The sequence below is a fragment of the Penaeus monodon genome, chromosome 14, assembly GCF_015228065.2.
Source record: "Penaeus monodon isolate SGIC_2016 chromosome 14, NSTDA_Pmon_1, whole genome shotgun sequence".
In the NCBI taxonomy this organism is placed as follows: Eukaryota; Metazoa; Arthropoda; class Malacostraca; order Decapoda; family Penaeidae; genus Penaeus; species Penaeus monodon.
In genome coordinates, this window is record NC_051399.1 from 48088377 (window position 1) to 48095876 (window position 7500).

The 7500-nt window shown below is 51.3% G+C and overlaps 1 pseudogene; it reads left to right on the forward strand.

Moving 5' to 3' along the window:
- The first annotated feature begins 7443 nt into the window (after positions 1–7443).
- Positions 7444–7500, forward strand: part of LOC119580743 — a 2390-nt pseudogene continuing 2333 nt past the window's right edge.

Genomic DNA, 7500 nt, shown 5'->3' on the forward strand with positions numbered 1-7500 from the left:
ACAAAAGAAGAAGAAGAAGAAGAAGAAGAAAAAAAGAGTTGCGAGGGAGAATAAAGAGAGAGGTGATGAAGGAAATAGGGGAGACAGAAAAAAAAATGGAGAGCATAAAAAGAGAGAGAGAGAGAGGACGATGAAGAAATGAAGAGATAAGAAGAGGAGATGACGAAAAGGGAGAAAGAGAAAGGGCAAGAGAGGGAAAGTAAGAGAAAGAGAAAGAGAGAAAGAAAAAGAGACAAAGTGAAAGAGTAAGAGAAAGAGTAAGAGAAAGAGAAAGAGAAAAATAGAGAAAGAAAAAGACATAGGGAAAGAGCAAGAAAAAGAGAAAGGGGAAAGAGCGAGAGAGAGAGAGAAAGAGAGCAGAGGAAGGAAGGAGAATACGAAGCGGGCGCGGCCGAGCGGGACGCGCACCTGTCGGCAGCCGCCATGACACCCAAGCCCTCCCGCCGCCCGACCCACGGACGCGGGCGCCGACGCTCGCTGCCGCCCACAGCCGGCCGCGGGCGTGGCGGCTTTTGTCTCTGCGGCAGGGGACGGGAGGAGGGACGGGAGGAGGGAGGGGAGGAGGGAGGCGAATGGGGTTGGGAAGGGAGGGGAGGGGGAAGGAGGGAGGGGTGAGGAGGGGAATAGGGCTGGGAGGGGGTGGGGGTAGGAGGGTAGGGGAAGGGGATAGGAGGGGAGTGAAACGGGAAAACGGACTGTAGAGTAAGGAGGGGGGGGGGGGAGGGAGCTAAAGAAGTGCAGGGGAGGGAGGGGAAGATGAAAGGGGGGAGGGGCGGTGAGGAAGGGGAAGGGGTTAAAGGTGCTTGGGGAGGGGAAAAAGGGGAGGGGAAGAAGGGGAGGGGAAGGAAGATTGAGGGAACAGACAGGGGCGGGGGGTTAATAGGGGGAGAGGGGTAGGGGGATAGAGGGGTGGGGTGGGGTATGTAGCATGAGGGGGGGGGGGCGGTGAAAGCAGCCGGGGTGATTGTTCCGTCGTGATGAAGGGGCGGCAGCGAATTGACTTGTTAAGTTATTAGTAAGGTGACCAAGCGAGGTTGGGAGGGAGGGGGTGTAGGGGTGTGGGGGGGAGGGAGGGAGTGTGGGGAGGGGGTGGAGGGAATCGAGGGGAGGGAGTGTGGAGAGGGGGGTGGAGGGAATGGAGGGGCGGGGATGAGGGAGGGAATGAGGAAGAAACATTTTAGGGAGTGAATGAATGAGGAAAATAAAAGGGAATAATTCCAAGAAGTTCTGAGAATGGAGGAGATAGGGCGAAGAGAGGAAAGTCAGAGTGAGAGATATCGGGTTTGGGAGGGGGAGGGAGGGGGGAGGGGAAGGGGGGAGGAAATTAGAGTGAGAAATATCGGGTTGGGAGTAGGGGAGGGGGGAAGGGGGGGGAAATCAAAGTGATAAATATCGGGTCTAAGAAAGGGGAGGGGGAGGGAGAAAGAAATCACAGTGATAAATATCGGGTTAAGAAAGGGGGAGGGGGGAAGGGAGGGGGGGATCAGAGTGAAAAATCGAAATAAATCTTCATGAATCCAAAAAACGATGTGACTTGACTTCTGTGACTTCAGTTGGGAATTCCAGGCCGTTCCAGCTGATTCTCGGGGGCGGAGTGGGAGGAATACATGGGGGGGGGGGAGGAAACTAAGCCAAAAAGAAAATGAGAAAGAGAAAGAGAAAGAGAAAGAGAAAAGAGAAAAACTTCACCTGTGATAGTTCTTGACCCGACCAATCCATTATTAATACTGTGGGCATAAAAAAGAAAAAAACATAACAAGAAAGAAGACGAACACGAAGAAGGAGTAGGAGGAGAAGAAGAAAAAGACGGAAAAGAAGAAGAAGAAGGAGAAGAAGAAGAAGGAGAAGAAGAAGAAGGAGAAGAAGAAGAAGGAGAAGAAGAAGAAGGAGAAGAAGAAGAAGGAGAAGAAGAAGAAGGAGAAGAAGAAGAAGGAGAAGAAGAAGAAGAAGAAGAAGAAGGAGAAGAAGAAGAAAAAGAAGAAGAAAAAGAAGAAGAAAGGAGGAAAACCACAACAACAACAACAAGAGTAAAACAACATCAAAGAAAGCAAATTCCCTGAGCCTTCCTTCGGTTCACACCCTCGGCTTGGCCTCGAGGGACAGGCCTCTCCCGGCCGCCTCCCGGTCATCTCACTGGACAGACCTCGCCTCTCACAGCTCGCTACTCTCGGCCAGTTCTCTCCTCTTGGTCAACTCATTGCTTAAACAACTCGCTACTCCTGGTCAACTCGCTACATTTAGACAACTCATACTCCATAAACAACTCGCTCCCACTGGCCATCTCACTGCTCTTAAACAACTCGCTGCTCCATAGACGCTGCTCCTGGTCATCTCCCTACTCTTGGTCAGCTCACACCTCCTGGTCGACACGCAGGGCGCCCCCCCCCAACCCCCCTGTCCTGGGGCGAACCGGTGGCATATTTGAGCTAATTCATTCATCGCCTGAAAGCAAGCCAGAGGGACGCTTGCTTGCTTGTGTGGGTGTGGATCGGGTGATACAGGGCTTGTGGATGTACATGTGGATGTAACTGTATATGTAATATCTGTCTGTGTATTTATTTATCTATTTGTCAGTCTGTCTAACTATCCATTTATCAGCCTGTCTATCTATATATTTGTGTGTCTTTCTATATATATATATATATATATATATATATATATATATATCTATATATATATATATTATATCTATCTATATCTATCTATATCTATCTATCAATCTATCTATAACTATCAATTTATCTAGCTATCTATTTATCTATCTATCTATCTATCTATCTGTGTATCTATCTATATCTGTCTATATATCTGTGTATCTATCTATATCTGTCTATCTATTTATATGTATATATTGTATCTATCTATGTCTATCTGTCTTTGAATATATCCGTCTATTCATGTCTTCCTCTAAACTAGAAGGGAATCGGGAAGAAAAAAATAATAAAGGAGAGAAAAGAAACAGATTAACAAGTTATTACAATGAAATTACAACTACATTAACAACAACAAAACAACTACAGCATCAACGACAACTACAACAAAAACAACAAAACAAACTACAATAATAACGACAGCAACTCCTACAACTACTCCTACAACTACAAATACAACTGCAACAACTGCAACCACAACCACAACAGCTACAACTTAACCATCCAAAGGAAATACTGACGACTCGCGACCCGAACCTTTTTTTTCCGGTCGTGGCGGCGACGACCCCCGGCCTCTCCTCCTCTCCGGCCGGAGCCCCCGCGGGAGATGCCGCCTCCGGAGGGCGCGGCGGGAGGAGGTCGCCCTGGGGGGAAGGCGGTGGGGAAGGAGAGGGAGGGAGAGGGAGAGGGAGGAGGAGAGGGGGAGGGAGGAGGAGGGAGAGAGGGAGGGAGAGGGAGAAGGAGGAGGAATATGGTTGGTTGAGGAAGGTTGAGGAAGGAAGGAGGCATGGGTAAGATTGGCAAAGGATTGGAGGGAGAAGAGGAAGAGGGAGAGAGGGTGGGGAGAGGGAGAGGGAGGAAGAGGGTGAGTGAGGAAGAGGGTGAGGGAGAGGGAGTGAGTGAATAATGCTAGAGGGAATGAGATGATGCGTGTGTGTCTGGGTAGGTAGGAGAGTGGATGTGTGTGTGTGCCTGCGTGTGCGTGTGTGCATGAGTGTTTGCACACATATCTGCGGTGTGCGTGTCTGCTTACCTGCGATCATGCATGCGCGAGTGTTCATTTATTCCGTGTGTTCATTACGTAGGTCGTTATACAGTATTTATATGGGTTCAAAGGGAGAGGAAGAAGGGAAAGAGGAGAAAAAGGGAATAAAGATTATAAGAGAGAGAGAGAGAGAGAGAGAGGGGGGGGGGGGGAGAGGGAGAGAGAGAGAGGGAGAGAGAGAGGGAGAGAGAGAATGCGAGAGAGAATGAGAGAGAATGAGAGAGAAAGAGAGAGAATGAAAGAGAATGAGAGAGAGAGAGAGAGAGAGAGAGAGAGAGATAGAGAGAGAGAGAGAGACATAGTGATAGAGAGAGAAAGAGAGTAGGAGAAAGAGAGTAGGAGAAAGAGCAAGAGCAAGAGCAAGAGCAAGAGTAAGAGTAAGAGTAAGAGTAAGAGTAAGAGAGAAAGAGAAAGAGACAGAGAGAGAGAAAAAGAGAGAGACATAGTGAGAGAGAGAGAGACATAGTGAGAGAGAGAGAGAGACAGTGAGAGAGAGAGAAAGAGAGTAGGAGAAAGAGAAAGAGCAAGAGAAAGAGCAAGAGCAAGAGCAAGAGCATAGAGCAAGAGTAAAGTAAGCGGTAAGGAAAAGAGAAAGAGACCTGAGAGAGAGAAAAAGAGAGAGAGAGCAACGGCCTAAACACGCAAAATATGGACCATAAACCCATCTTTCATATAAACCGAAGCCCCAGAGCCCGTAAGTTATCGGCTGTGGGCGGGCGTTAAAGGGTTAAGGGGGGAGGGGGAGGGGAGGGGTGGGTGGGCGTTAAAGGGTTAGGGGGAGGGGGAGGGGAGGGGAGGGGGTGGGCGTTAAAGGGTTAAGGGGGAGGGGGAGAGAGGGGGAGGGGAGGGGGAGGGGGCAGGGTCCTGTTTAGGGTTGGTTGCGAAAATTAGGGTCGTTTAGGGTTAAGGGTGAGTAGGAGGGTTGGGGATGGAGGGGGGAGGGGGAGGGATAGGGGAAAAGGGTGGGGGGGGAGGGAAAGTACTCTAGTGCTAGAGCTGGCTTTTGGGGAATACCTAGGAAGTCGGTCGGTCGGTCGGTCGGTCGGTCGGCCTGTATGTCAATTAATTAGTCGGATGGTCGGTCGGTCGGTCTAATAATCAATCAGTCGGATGGTCGGTAGTTTTGGTCAGTTGTCTGTTAGTCGGTCGGTAGGTTCTGTTCCTCTGTGTTTTTGTCGGGTCGGTCGGTCGGTCGGTCGGTCGGTCGGTCGGTCGGTCGGTCGGTCGGTCGGTCGGTCGGTCCGTACGTAAGTGGGTCTGTCGGTCGATAGATGGGTCGGTCGGTCGGTCGCGGTCCGTACGTAAGTGGGTCTGTCGGTGGCGGGTCGCCTAGTCGGTGAGTTGGTCGAGGTTGTGTTTTTTTTTTCTTAATGGTTTTGATAATTAGGTTGTTGTTTTTGTCGAGTTTGTTTACGAGATTGAGGAGGGAGGGAGATGGGAGGGAGGGAGGGAGGGAGGGAGTGTGGGAGGGAGGGAGGGAGCGTGGGTGGGTAGGAGGGAGGGAAGGAGGGAGGGAGATAGGTAGGGAGGGAGGGAGGGAGGGCAGAAAAAGAATAGGTATTAATCGAAATAAAAAAGCGAACGAAGGGTAAAAAAAATGACTGAATGTAAGAAAGAAGGAAAGAAGGAAGGAAAGAAGGAAGGAATGAAGGAAGGAAGGAAGGAAGGAACGAACGAACGCAAGGCGAAACGTAAGACAGAATACGGTCGAAAGGTTATCTCGAGCTGCTTTCTCTCTCGCCTTTCTTCGCCGAAACAGAAAGAGCAGATCTTGTTAAGTGACGTCATAACCACATCACGACTTGCGCCTCGAGTCCGGACTGAATTATTGCGCCTCCAGTGCCTCCTCCTCCTCCGCCTCCTCTGCCTCCTCCTCCTCCTCCTCCTCCTCTGCCTCTCTCCTCTCCTCCTCCGCCTCATCCTCCTCCGCCTCCTTCCTCCTCCCTCCCCTCCTCCTCCTCCTCCTCTCTCCTCCTCCTCCTCCTCCTCTGCCTCCTCTTCCTCCTTTCCTCTTAACTCCTTCGCCTCCTCCTCCTCCTCTCCTTCCTCCTCCTCTGCCTCCTCCTCCTACTCCTCTGCCTCCTCCTCTCCCTCCTCCTCTGCCTGTGCCTCCTCCTCCTCCTCCGTCTCCTCCTCCTCCTCCTCTGCCTCCTCCTCCTCCTCCTCCTCCTCCTCCTCCTCCTCCTCTCCCCCTCCTCCTCTGCCTGTGCCTCCTCCTCCTCCATCCTCTACTCCTCCCCCCCCCCCCTTCTCCCTCCTCCCTCCTCCTCCTCCTCCCTCCCTCCTCCTCTTGCCTGTGCCTCCTCCTCACTCCTCTGTCTCCTTCCTCCTCCTCCTCCTCTGCCTCCTCCTCCTCCTCCTCCTCCTCCTCCTCCACCTCCTCCTCCTCCCCTCCTCCTCCTCCTCGCTCCTCCTCCCGGTGCGCGGCCTCGGGCCTCTGCACCGTCCCGTAGCGCTCCTCCAGAGACCGAGTTGGTTTATGTGCAAGCAATTTACACTCCCGGCAAAAAGAAAGAAGAGAGAGAGAGAGAGGAGAGAGAAGAGAGACTAAGAGAGAGAGATAGAGAAGAGGAGAAGAGAGAGAGCGGAGAGAGAGAGAAAGAGGGGAGTGAGGAGGGAGGGATGGGGGGAGGAGAGAGAAATGAAGATAAATGAAAAAACAAAAAAGCGACGTGAAGAGCATGCAATCATCTCCCCTCTCCTGCAGAAGGCCCTTATTTTCGAGGGCCATCAGTCAAACTCGTACTATCCAGGGGGGGGGGGCCTGCATGGGTGCAGCGGGGTGGCTCGCCGGAAGAGTATATGGGGATTCGCTAGTAACGGCCTGCACTATAAAGTCTGCACCTGGGTCGGTACAATCGAAGCTAAAATAATATATCCAATTAGAGGCAGATTGGTAGTATTTCTCCGGACGGCTCCTTGTGACTGATGGCTTAAAAGCTTTTATTGTGAAATGAGGAGCTTGATATCCCGACTGGTCTCGGTCTGTGGTTTGTTTATTATTATGGGATGGTGGTTGTGTTTGTGTCTGCTGATGGACACGTTTTTCCTCCGACTCTCGCTCCCTCCTCTCTCTCTATCTCTCCCTCCCCCCCCCCCCCTCTCTCCCTCTCTCTCTCTCCTCTCCTCTCTCTCCTATCCTTCTGGGGTGGCTCTCGTCTCTCCTCGTCTCTCTCTCTCCTCTCTCTCTCTCTCTCCTCTCTCTCTCTCCTCTCTCATCTCTCTCTCTCTCTCCCTCCCTCCCTCTTCCCTCCCTCTCTCTCTCTCTCTCTCCCTCCCTCCCCTCCCTCCCTCCCTCTCCTCTCTCTCCCTCTCCCTATCGCCATCTCTCTCTCGCTCTCTTCGCTCTCTCTCTCTCTCTCTCTCTCTCTCTCTCTCTCTCTCTCTCTTCCCTTTCCCTCTCCCAAGAGAGAGTGCAAGAGAGACCAGAAAAGAGATTCCAGTGAGAGAATTTGTTACCTGGTTTGAAAACAGTAACTCTGCAGTGTGTGCTCCAAATGCTATTACCTGTTCACTACGTTTTTGTATGACGTGGTATAATGCTTCACGTGTACAAAAAAAGATCTTTACGAAATACTCATTAATATTGATATTGAAGATGAAGACGAGGATGATGATGATGTGTGTCTGTCTCTAAAGACACAGACAGATAGACAGACACAAAACGAAGCACGGCGCCTAATGAAGCAAGCTGGGGGGAAATGCGGCCGCGGTTGACGTAGACAGATGTCGCGGTTCCTCGGCCAAATGACCTGCTCTCGAGGTTCCCGCAGGTACGAGGCTACAAGGCCGGGCATGTACCCA